Consider the following 6,000-nt stretch of genomic DNA (forward strand, 5'->3'; position numbering starts at 1 on the left):
AATCACTGGGAAGTGACTTCTGTATCCATATTTCTTTTATAAGCTGCTGTAGCGCTATTAAGATATCGTGGCCACCTTCTTTATATAATTCCGCTGGGAGATTTTCTCCCTTATCTATTATATAAATGTATTTTATGAAAATTCATCATTTTATCACTATATCATTTTATCACTGGATAAAGGAAATTAGAAAAAACCACCCATGAGAAGTACTGACGACGTCAAGAAAATTTGTACCACCGATGTCTAGCAAGTCTACATTGTGTACAATGTAGAAAATGTAAATGCAGCATAAAAGAACGTCCAGTTAGCTTAAAAATATTTAGAACATTTATGACATTTCAGACTTAACTAACGCTTAATCGAAATTTACTAATGCAGTAAAATTATATTCTAACGAATAGCTTGAAAATAAACTAAATTATAAGCAATTAAAAACCAATACGACACACCTTGTATTACACATTCTCAGCTATACTTTAATTCGAAACTGAATTACCTACCTCAAGAAGCTCTTGAGACGTCATGGTGATTTCGATTTCAACTCAGAGAGTCGTAAAAATAACACTCCTTCATTGCAAATCAAAGCGGAGAACGACTGATAGATGTAATATTTATGGCTTTAATGAGATCACATCTGATCTAATAAAAATTTCCACGGGGCCCGTGCAGTAATTAAGAGTGAAAGTTTTTTCTCTTTCTGGTGACAGAACTAGTCCAATCTGTAGACGATGTATATACATCGAACATCGATTTCGAATGGTCATTGCCTTTGTTTTGAAGAAGAAATATTAGGAAATTATTATTATTATAAATATATAAAAAATAAGTTTTTTCTGTTAGTAATATAAAAGAACGGAAATATTTAACAAAGTAGTCTAATTGTTAGTCAAGCAATTTTTTGTATTAGAAAAATATCAAAATAAAGAAAATAAAAAATGTTTAAAGAAGAATAGAAAATTGTAAGGTGAAAGAACTGGAAGGTATCAGAAAAACAAACCACAGTAGTATCCTATTAGATGAGAAATATAAAATTATTCTTGACAACAACGAGAAAAAAAAATGGAATCATTACATACAAGAATTATTTAAAGATGAGAAGCAAATAGGAGACATAGGAGATAGGAGACAATTAATACACTACTCAACAATTGAAGTGGATAATTTTAAAATTCCTACAATTAACATATAAAACTATTTTTAAAATAATTGACTGTACTATACTCTATATGCTATCTTTATTGCCAATATTTTTTGCATGTGTTTTTTTTCTCTCTATTCTTACCGGCCCTTATCTCGTACAAAGAGAGACATGTTGTTCCAAACATGAATATATCATTCGTATAAAAGTGCTTGTATTGGTTTTACCAGTTGTCAATAAGTCAAGAAATCTATTTATCACAAAACAATTATGCCGCAAAGACGTTTAGAACTAATGCAGCTCGAGCAATTAGTTCGTTGGATCTAACAAGGCATAACTCAACAAGAGGTTGCTATGAGGCTAAAAGTGTTGCAAAGTGTGATAGGTCGTGCATGGAATCCTATGTATTTAGCAACTGGATCTGCAACATACATGCATGGAGGAGGAAGAGAACGATCTACAACTCGTCGGCAAGACCGTTTTGTAGTTCTGACGGCAAGAAGAAACCCAACATTCACGGCTTCCAGAATTAACAGTATCTTCAGGCATGCTACAGGACGAGCGATTTCTAGTCAAACTGTTAGAAGACGATTACATGCATCCAATTTAAAGGCTAGACACCGCTACCTGTCCATGACTAACTAGGGAGCAGCGTGCATGCAGATATCGCTGGGCGATGGAACACTATCAGTGGAATTTCAAAAATTGGAGGAATTGTCTTTTTACTGATGAGTCCAGATTTTGTCTGGAGAGAGCATCACGTGACTAAAAACGACCTCACTTCGGCCATATTGTTATGATTGTTTTGACACTTTTGACAGATCGTATATGTTGTTTTCGAATATTTTTAGTTTTATAATACTTTTATAGAAACTGTAATAATATATTGTGATAGTGCATAATAATGGTTTCTTGTTCTCAACGTAGTTGCAGTGGCAGAAGCAATATTAATAAAAAATCTTCAGAAATAACGTTCTACAGGTTAGTATACAAATATGTAAACAAAGTAATGGCCCGTACTTCAGAGAATAAATTAATAGTATTTGACTGTATTAATTTATCTTTATGTATAATATATCGTGTTTTTAGTGTTTACCGCGGGATAAATAAATCATAGTTTATTAAAAATGTATTGCACTTTTTTAGATTATGATTAAATCTTCTGAATAACTAGTCATATTTTTATAGTAGTTTTAATATTATTGAGTCCGGCCATGATCCCACCGCCATATTGGTATCATCGTTAGCCACGTCTACCTACGCCGTTTTTAATACACACGTTAATATGCTCATAGCTTCTCCATAGATTCTAACTCGATGAGAAAAAACCATGAACAATAATTTTTAAAATATAAATACTAAATTACTGGAATATTGAACCTTAGGATAAGTCTTACGCAAGTAAAGTTGAAGAACCATTATTCAGGAAGTGTAAACTACAAACGAACATATTTTATTTTGTATTATAAATAGCTGCCTTATTAGATTAAATTTAAATTTTTTATAATATTATATCATCATGTCTGTATTATTAACGAAGCAAGTAATATATACAATAAATATTTAAGATTGAAACTAGTGCAAAAATGTTAATATGAATGCTTTGGTGGATTAAAAATATGCCGTAATGCTTATTTGTGTTATATAATAATTTTGGAGCTAATTAGGGCTTCCAGCATTTATTAATTAACTTTTATGTTATTAAAATATAATGAGCTTAGGATTAGTAGGTTATATTGTATAATAATAAACGAAATACAAATTCAGATTTATATGTTTATAATGAACAAAAAATGGCAAGCACGTCTCTACCAGTGCTTTGAAAAATGCGTACAATCTGCCATAAAACTATTTTTAACTAATAACTTCCAAATCTCCAGCGCTTAACCCTTAAATAGTCGCTACGCGGTCAAACAGACTGCACGTATTACAAATTATTAAAATTTGGGCAAAAATTTACATTTGGCAACCACGGCCTTCGCCTTCACTAGCTTATTTATTCGATATGTAGAGTCTCAGTCATCAAAAAGAGGCACCAACAACCAGAGGAACAACTGACAGTGCAAAACAACCCCATCGAGTGAAAAAGCGATGCAAAATACCTAGGAGTCACCATGGATAAAGGATTAATATTCAAAAAATACGTAGACTCCACAATACAAAGAGCAAACATAGCAAAAGCGTCAATAAGAGGACTCGTACGAAGAAAAAGTTAACTAAGGATGAAGACCAAAATAAGATTAATAACTAGTACAATTACCTATACTAACATATGCATCTCTCGCATGGGGATACATATGCAATACAATAAAAAGGAGAATACAAGCTGCACATAACTGCAGCCTAAGAGAAGCAGCCAACGTACCGAAATACGTTGCTGAAAGATTTCTATTTCGAGAACTACAACATATCAGAGTGACTTAAATAATGAAAGATAAAGCCAGGGCAAAGTTTGCTGAATTAGAGAACCATCCAGTCACATATTGCGAGAGAAGTTAACATGGAACTCACACTTAGATGGTAGAGCTAACAGAGCATATATTGCCTATGAGCAGTGTCGACGAACGGTCGGACGCACCTGGGGCCTCACGCCCAGGGTGATCGCCTGGGTCTACACCGCTGTCATTAGGCCAATGCTAACTTACGGAGCTATTGCTTGGATACCAAAAGTGCTACAGGCAACAGCGATTAACAAACTAAACCATATTCAGCGGATGGCTTGCATAAATATAACAGGTGCCATGAAAACAACACCAACTGCTGCAATGGAGTTGATCATTGGCATCACGCCTGTGGATATATATGTCAAAGAGGTGGCGCTAGTGACAATGATGCGACTGCGCTCAGCTGGTGCAAACCTTGATGTAGGAATGGGACAACTGAGAACTCGTTTTTGGCAAGGAGAGTTGGATGCCACTCCTACAGGCAGGCTGCGACTCAATTGAACCAAAGTTAGTCTTTAACAAACCCTACAAAAGTGAAACAGGACAGTATATGGAGACAAACGTGTCAAATGCCTATTGCATATACACCGATGGCTCCAAAATGAATGAAGGCTCAGGATGCGGGATATACTCCAGATCACTGAACCTAAGAATGAAGTGGGGTATGGGCAAAAATGCCAGCGTAGTTCAGGCAGAACTGACTGGTATCTCCATAGCCGCAAAAGAGATAATCCAAAAAAGTATAGCAGGGAAAACTATAATGATCTGCACAGATAGCAGACAAGCGCTACTTGAATAGACCACGTGTCACATCAGGTTTAGTAATGGAGTGTCACGAGTCACTAACTCAAGCTTCGGATGTTAATACCATCATCCTGAGGTGGGTTAAACGACACAATAGGAATAAAGGCAACCGCAATTAGCTAGGAAGGCGGCAGGCCTAAGACACTTAGAACCTGGGGATCTTTTTGGTTGGTCAACTACAACAATCGCGGAAATTATCAAATGTCACTCCCATACGCAAACCATAAAAAGATGGGAAGAAGGGAAAGGATGTAAACTTGCCAGGGTAACACTAGGTAACCTTGAAGAGTTAACATCTAAGAAGTACTTGGGAATGACCAGGAAAAACCTACGTTTGGCAGTTGGTTTTTTAACTGGTCATTGTCAACTAAGCAAACACTTCCATACACTGGAGCTAGCAGACACATCTCTATGTAGGAAGTGTGAACGAGAAGACGAAACTGTAGAGCATGTCCTATGTGAATGCTTAGAGTTATCGTTAATACGAGAGTACGCGTTCGGCGAGTCCTGGCCCACACCTGCCCACATAAGAGAGATGTCTCCTGGTGACTTGTCCACCTTCCTAGAAATGGCAGGATGGACAATGAGCTAAGGGTGACAGCTCTCTGGGAGGATGCACAATGGGTCAATTGTGGCCTAAGTGCTGTGAAACTTAACTCGCCCTCCCTACTCTACAGATACAGATGCGGGAGATCATAAGATACGACGCCTTCCACCGATGGAAGCATAAAATACTTAAACCACAAATAGTGAAATAAAAATAAAATAAAACCAAAGACAACATAAATAATACCAGAGAAAAAACAAAAATCACCGAATAGAAAATTAAACAAAAACAACAACAGCAATAACAACACACAAATGCGGATAATTCGTGGCTATAAAATCGTGGACAAGCGCAACACAGTGTAGGCTCAGATAAACTGATTATATTTATACACATGCACTAATTCTGATTTTATGTTTCAGGACATCCTACAAAAAAATCATAAAAAACCAAAAAAAGTCACCAAAAAAAATTATAAAAACTACTAACAAAAACCGACGAAAGCCGACAAAAAAATATTAACAAAAACCCGGGCACGTAGGGCCCAACACCTTGAGCACCAAGTCTCCGAACTGCGCCTAGCCCAGAGCGGAGACTTGAGGCCCAAGTAAGCAATTTTAGTTTCGCGGATAAATCAGCTGAAGATAACACGAATAAAGCGACTAAAGCTAGCCTGAATTTTTAACCAGATAGGATACCATGTTAGAGTTCTATTACCCAGGTATTCAAGTGCATTTGGCTGATAGTTGTGCCACTATCGCGCATCAGAGTGCTATAGGGGTAAAGGGATGGCCTGGAGCATTGAAGTATGGTGGAGTGATTGCTGTTTATAACTCGAGTCAATACACCTCGCTCCAATGAATTGTTACACTCGAACGCAATTCCTAGGGATCAACATGTCTCACCGGCTGGTTTTAATTAAATTGCTTGCTTGCTTGCTCTCAGTCATAACTTTCGCGCTTCTGGCCAGCTAAAAGTATTTATAGTTTTTATCAATCATTTTATTATGTATCTTGTGTTTAAAACGCCATCTTCTTAAATATACTTTTTATACTTTTATTCTA

This window comes from Diabrotica undecimpunctata, chromosome 9 (assembly GCF_040954645.1).
Source record: "Diabrotica undecimpunctata isolate CICGRU chromosome 9, icDiaUnde3, whole genome shotgun sequence".
NCBI classification, from domain to species: Eukaryota; Metazoa; Arthropoda; class Insecta; order Coleoptera; family Chrysomelidae; genus Diabrotica; species Diabrotica undecimpunctata.